Source organism: Pipistrellus kuhlii, unplaced genomic scaffold (assembly GCF_014108245.1).
Source record: "Pipistrellus kuhlii isolate mPipKuh1 unplaced genomic scaffold, mPipKuh1.p scaffold_m20_p_75, whole genome shotgun sequence".
In the NCBI taxonomy this organism is placed as follows: Eukaryota; Metazoa; Chordata; class Mammalia; order Chiroptera; family Vespertilionidae; genus Pipistrellus; species Pipistrellus kuhlii.
Window position 1 is genome coordinate 515,613 of NW_023425579.1, and position 7,062 is coordinate 522,674.

Consider the following 7,062-nt stretch of genomic DNA (forward strand, 5'->3'; position numbering starts at 1 on the left):
ATTACTGGGCGCAGTTCTGGGAGAAATTTGTTCCCGCCCAGGTTCAGGAAACCCTGTGATTTTATTTTAACTCCAAGAAATGTGCTCTGCCTGTGATATTTAATACATGCTTATTGACTTCAGAGAGGAAGGGTGAGGGAGGGAGAGAGAGAAACATCAATGTTGAGAAACTGATTAGTTTCTCACGCCCCCCTGCTGTGGATCAAGCCCCAGCCCCGGCATGAACCCTGACCTGAAAGAGACTGTGACTCCTGGTTCTTAGGTTGATGTCCAACCACTGAGCCACGCTGGCTGAATGCCTGTGCTATTTATATTACTCTTCAGCTTCTTACAAAAACCAAATAAACTGTTTCCAGAGGGCAGTCTCCACTACTAGCATATTGTTCACTGTTATCACCGTGCCTATCAGGGTCTTGTCACCTAGTCACTCCCTTTCCAGATGTTCGTTGAATAAAAGAATTTTAAAAATAAAATACATAATTTTAACACTTGGACAAGACCTTGCAAGACCATCTAGATCAGTGGTTTGCCAACTTTTAAAAGATAGAAAAACCTTTTTTCAAATGAAAACTCATCAAATTTCTCATATAAATTAAATTGAGCGTATAAGCTGCTGATTAAAGCAAAGACAAACCTCCCCTTTTTCCCAGGAACAAGTACCTTTTTTCTCAGGAGGAAATCAAGTCTGCAGTTACTCTGATTTCATAGGAACAGTTTGGGACAAACACTAAACTTGTCAGTAAGTCATCCTAAGCAGATAAGGATGGTGACCTGGGTCGCATTTGTTACCATGGTGTGGAATGAGGGGAAACTGCTTTCTGAGTCTGACAGACCTCTGTGTATGCCTCTTTTTCTTTCTTTAAAAAAAAATAAAATAAAATAAAATAAAATTTTCCCCATCACCATTTATTAGATTACCATTGTTTTATTGTAGGTGTTGATGACTTGATACCTTAGCGCTGAATCATAGGTTTACCAGCAACATTCCGGTGGCTTCCCAGGCAGATTTGCTACCTGAGAGGGGGGTGATTGAACTGTAGGCACTGAATGTTGGTTTTCTTTCCAGTTGCAGTTCTCATTGTAACCTAGTAGCTGGCATTCGGGCTGCACGAGAGTCAGGGCCCTAGGACCGGGTCCTTGAAAGGAGCGCAGAGGTGCCGTCATGGTGATCAATCACACTGTTGCCTGTTTCCCTGCGAAGCATTGGCGGACTGTCAGCTGCTCGTCTCCTTAGTATTTCTGTACTCACAACAGGTTATCAGTCTTGTCCTGGCATTTCACCTCTTCAGGCTCTGGACTGCACTGAGCCCACAAAAACTGGATTGCATAGTCACGAGCTCTGGTGCACACCTGGTTGTGTTTGTGTCCAGCTCTAGCTGTGGGTTCTTGTGAAAACCACTCCCTGCTTCCCCCCTGCTCCGCATTCCCCAACTCTCAGCAGGGGAAGTGTTGTTTGTTGTTGGTCAGTTTCCGCTGTCATGAAATTCCTCCATCGCATACAGTGGCTGTGAGACTTGAGCCAAAGTAAGAGCACCATGCATGTGACAGTGCTGGGCTATAGTAAGGACTCCAAACGTCAGCTGGTTACCAGCGCTGTTGCTCTTCCTTCACCCTGAGCACTGGGTTCAGGAAGACCCAGGCCTTCCGGGCCAGGTCGCTGCCACTTCCTGTCCTCCTGGCTTGGGTTTTGGCCAAGTGTTTTGTAGCTGAGACAAAAAAGAGAGAGGCTGAATGTCTGCTTCAGTGGCCTATATGTTTGCAAGTTGTGGGTATTTGTTCCATGGCTGGCTTGTTTCATTTAGCACCATGCCCTTAGGGTCCATAGTGTAGAATTTTCCAGAACTTCCTTCCTTCTTAAGGCTGAATAACATTCCATTGTATTTATAGACCACGGTTGATGAACACTGGGGGTACTTGCCCCTTAGGCTTTTGTGAACAATACTGCCTCGAACATGGGAGAGCCTGTCACTTGGAGTCCTGGCTTTCAGTTCCTTAAAATATATATATGCCAATGGGTATTTGAAAGCTGTAGAGCACATGTGTCAAACACAAGGCCCGCAGGCCAAATCCATCTCCCCAGGCCTTGCAATGTGGCCCGCACCGCGCTGTCATCACTGCACTCCGCTGCGTTTCCATCACAATGACAGTTTATGACTGTTCGTAAACCATTCGGCCCGCGATTTAGGCTGGATTTTAGATTTTGGCCCCTTCTCTGATTGAGTTCGACACCCCTACTGTAGAGCATTGAGGAAGAAACTCCCAAGTGCCTTCCACGGTGTCAGTAGCCCTGGCCAGACTGGCCTCACTGTCGCAGCCTCTGCTTCCTAGCTTCCTGCCTCTGATGGTGTCACCACATGTTGAGCTTGCAAAGTCCTACCAGTCTGCTGTCACAGCGCTCGAGGCTGCAGGAGTGGGGAGATGAATGAGAGGTTTGCTGCTGCTGTGTTCAGGACTTCCACAAACGTACATTTGTCTATTTTATTGTGTAATTCCAGTCGCCAGAATGACCCTGAACAGTGCACAGACTACAATAAAGCATCAATACTTGGCTTCTAGGAAAATAAAAATCAGAAGGAAGAAACAGCAGCAGGAGAAAGAAATTACTGGGAAACACTCAGAAGGAAATGCCGTGGCTGTTTTTTACGTTTCCCCTGACTGTTTAAACTCTGTGTATTCAATGCATTGTTGGTGGTGGGAGACTGCTGACAACCTGGTCTGCCAGAAGGAGGTGGTTCGATAAATCACACTCTTCCACACCATGGGACACTGTGAAAAGGAGCAATCAACCTCTGCAGAGAAGGAGCTACCAGACATTTTAAGTGAAATAGCAAAGGCAAATTGCTGCATAGATTGGAGAGTATGCTGTGCTTTGTGGGACAATGGAGCAAACGAGAGAGAGGGGGGGAGGGAGAGAATGAGAGAGGAATGAGAGAGAGAGAGACAAGAGAGAGAGAAGGGAGAACACACATATAATACACTCTTAGGCTTCCTTGTGTAAATATAATGAAACTGGAAAGATGCATAAGAAACCAGTATCAGTGGTTATATATAGGCGTGGAAAGAGGATTGTCACAGTATGACGAAGATTGTCACAGTATGACTTTATATATGCACTAGAGGCCCATTGCAAGAAGATTCCTGCAAGAACAGGGCTTCCCTTCCATCACTGCTGTTTCCCTCCTGCAGCTGCTGCTGCCCCATGCTTTCCCTCCCCCTGCTATCACCACCCTGCTTTCCACTTCCCCTCCTTCTTCCTTCTATGCTGTCTTCAGTCTTTACTCCACATCTGTGTATGCAAATTAACCACCATCTTTGTTGAGCTATTTTGCATACTCGCTCTGATTGGCTGGTGGGTATAGTGGAGTGAGGGTCATTTTTGCATGTTTCTCTTTTATTCCTCTCATCATTTTTTTTTTTTTTTGAGCCATGAGACTATATCATCTATAATAAAATGAAAGGGCTTATATTTTCCCACCAGCTAGACCAGCAGAGAGGCTTGACATCTAAATTAGGTTGATTTATAGGCAATAAACAGTTGTACAATTTGTAAGAAAAATCTGTTACAGGCTACTTAGAATTTATCTGTGGTCTAGGAAGCCAATAACTTGTTCTAATTCCAATTTTGGAAGTGCCTGAGAAGAGGGGAGGGGAGGAATGGTGCTCAGAGCCTCCATCTGCAACTGGTCCTGAACTCTTTGTAGAAAGGAGAGCTTTGGGTCCAAGGTCTGAGGACTACAGTTGGGCAGTGCAGGAAACCAGAGCCAGGATGGACCAGGGCTGGGTTTTCCTTGGGGTTTTCCTCTCCCTCACATTGCCCTGGGTGACCCAGGTGGTTGCTGGTACTCTTCAGAAAGTGGCTAGACCAGAATTGACTCCTCAGCCAATAGTCAGCAAACTAATGCTTAAAAGCAACCACTTAGCCCTAGCCAGTGAGCATCAGCTTGTGGACTGAAGGGTCCCAGGTTCGATTCCCTTCTAGGGCACATGCCTGGGTTGTGGGCTCCATCCAGTGAGCAGGAGGCAGCCAGTCAATGATTCCTCTCATCATTGATGTTTCTATCGTTCTCTTCCTCTCCCTTCCTCTCTGAAATCAATAAAAATATATTTAAAAAACACACACAAAAAAAACCAATTGCTTTGTGAGCTTTGATTGGATTCTCCAGTCCTGATCAAGCCTTGTGATGACTACAGCCTCAGCCTACAGCTTGATGGCAACCTTGTCAGAGACCCAGAGACAGATTTGCTGAGATCCGCAGCTCTGTGTGTCAGGTCATACTGTTTGTCGTTTTAAGCTGCTTAGTTTGGGGTTGACTTTCTGTGCAGCAACAGATAATTAATATAAGAGGAAAAGCACAAATGGAGACTTTATAAGAGTTAGCAATCACTGTATTTAGATATCACAAGTTTTTGAGAATTCAAGTACAGATATAAGCTATTTTTTTTAATAAGCTTTTTATTTTTGAATCATTTTAGATTTACATGCAAGTTGCAAAGGCAGTGGAGAGGGTTTCTAAGCAGCTCTCATGCACTTTCCACCATTGTTACATCTTACATCAACATTGCATGTTTGTCAAAACTACGAAACTGATGATGCATCATGTTTAACCAAACTCCGATTTTCCATGATGAGCCTCTTTCTGTTGCTGGGGAGACCCACACTGCATTTAGTTATCAGATCTCTGGTGGCTCAGTCTGTCTTTGTCTTTCATCCCCCAGACAGCAGTCTGGGCTATGCCAAAATTACTCCTGTTTGGTGGGTTGTCTTTGTGACAATGCTAGGAAACGGAACCACTAGTACCCAAGCTTTACAATGGTTGCAACACTTACCCATTCAATAATTGGTTTTGTGTTTACTTGTACAATTACATGGTTGTCTGCCATCCCTACTAGCCTCTAAAGTCCATGAAGGTAGGGCCTGTGTCTGCTTTTGTGGGCCTAGCATGATGTCTGCAACGTCATGCTAGGCCCACGTAGTTTCTCCATCAGTGTATGCTGAGTAAATACGTTCATTCACACCTACTACAATAGATAGGCGCACACCTGTAGTTAATGATCCATAGTAGTTTTAATGAATAAAGGAGCCTCAGTATTCCTCCGAGGACTGAGAATTGTATCTAAAGTATAGCAAGTCCCAAACAAATCATGACTATTGGCCAGACACACTGCAGTACTATACTACAGCAGCTGGGGAAATGAGCGTGCGATTCAGTTACATAAAACAGGAATTGCAAAATTCCACAGTCAGTGCTCTGCCTCTCTTAGTTAGGAAGTCTTGTTTGGTGCCTGGAACAGTGGGTGGGGGGAAGCTGTGATGGGCACGGTGCTGCCATCCCAGAGGCAGGTACCAGGTGTGGGCCGGACGAGAGAACTGCTAGGTCCTCAGGAGCAGGCCTTACCGAGAAGCTCCACAGGCTAACAGCACGAGGGGCGGAATGTGGATTCCTAGGGCTCATCTGCCTCTCAGAAATCTGAAGCCTAAGTTCAGAAAAATGCCCTAATTGGATGCAATTTCATTTTAATTCAGGGCAAAGCTCTCACACATCTCTTACATTTGATTTTAAAATAGTCACTCTTTAATATTACAGTTTGTGTTATATAAATGTTGGTATTTTAAATTTATGTTTATAATATGACATTTTTATTATGGATAATTATTGGTATTTTAGTTGAGATGCTAAGTGCAAATCATTTGTTTCACTTGTTATGGTGGGAAAGGTTGAAGCAGTGGTGATGGCACCATTTGGGAAGTCCCATGCTAATGGAATTTGGGGCATGAGGAAAGCTGAGCTGGTGACATCCATGGCTGCCACAATAATGCGTTCCAGTGGCAGCTGAGCTGGCTTGTTATTACTGGCTTTATGGGGTACTTTATATGTAATTTAGAAATAATAATAAACTGAAGTTGGACTCTTGGCTTCTCTCCCAGATCAAATCCCTTGAATATTTATCTGACACAAGAGTCAGAAAGAATTCAATTTTAGACCTGTATATTTATCTAAATGCAGTGACAATTTTTTTTTTTGTATATAGAAAAAATAAAAAAGTGTTTCAGCGTAAAATGCAGAAAAAGTCATTAAAGTAACAATTCAGCATTGGGACTATAACATTTTGCTAGTGACTATGTAACCCAATAAATAAGGTTGGTTAACTTTCTTTATAACTTATTTTTCATACTTTCCAGCAAGCTACAAAAAAATTTGCTTTAAATATGTCTGTTTTATCTAAGACCTTCTATGGAAAGAATTACTTGTATCATTTTTTAAATTATTTGCTCTCATGAAATTTTCATGACCTTACCCAGATTGATATTCCATAAAAGGGCTCACTCAAACATTCACCCATTGTGTGTAAAGGCCATGCATCGGCTTCCCAATGATTAGCTCCGTGACATATAGTGGCATTTCATGCACATGTATTGGATGAAAAACTAACTGTATGCACAGAACATCATTTTGAATGGATTTCCTAAGATGTCATCACTTGGGATGGCTAATCTTCTTTCACTATATGTTCTCCTTTTCTTTAGTAATAAAAACAATAATAGGTGATTTTTGTTAACTGTTTACTATATACCAGACACTATTTTCTGGTGAATAGTGACTGCCTCCCTTCCCACAGCCCAGTAGGCAGGGACTTGGACTCTCTTAACTGCTTCCCCTTCTTACTGGTTGGAAAGTAGACGAGATGCTGAGCCAGTAATTTATGTTCTGCCCCATGCTGCACCATCATGGTTCCAACTTGTCAGGTGCAACATAAAAACTGATGAGCTAATCTGTCTCCTAATAATGATAAGGAAGATTAAGTATTTGGGTGTCATCTATGTCCCAGCATTCTCGCGTGTCGACGTCGTGTGTGTGTGTGTGTGTGTGTGTGTGTGTGTGTGTGTGTGTCATCGTCGTCGTCATCGTTTCCCCCCCCCCCCCCCCCGCGTTCACCAATAGAGACTTTGGATTAAAACCAGCCACCCGTTGGAACATTTCTAAAAGTGGAAGTATCAGCCACTCATTCAAAGGGAATGCTTAGCTCATTTTTCTCCCAACAACAAGCTGATATCTACATTAA

At 43.4% G+C, this 7,062-nt stretch overlaps 1 protein-coding gene across 1 annotated transcript in view; it reads left to right on the top strand.

Annotated features, from left to right (window-relative positions):
- LOC118710504 (SEC23 interacting protein) overlaps positions 1-6,146 on the top strand; it is a 48,199-nt gene extending 42,053 nt beyond the window's left edge. The window contains exon 19 of the mRNA XM_045576134.1: positions 5,708-6,146. The gene's annotated coding sequence lies outside the window, so the exon portion shown is untranslated. The remainder of the gene's footprint in view (positions 1-5,707) is intronic.
- The last annotated feature ends 916 nt before the right edge of the window (positions 6,147-7,062 follow it).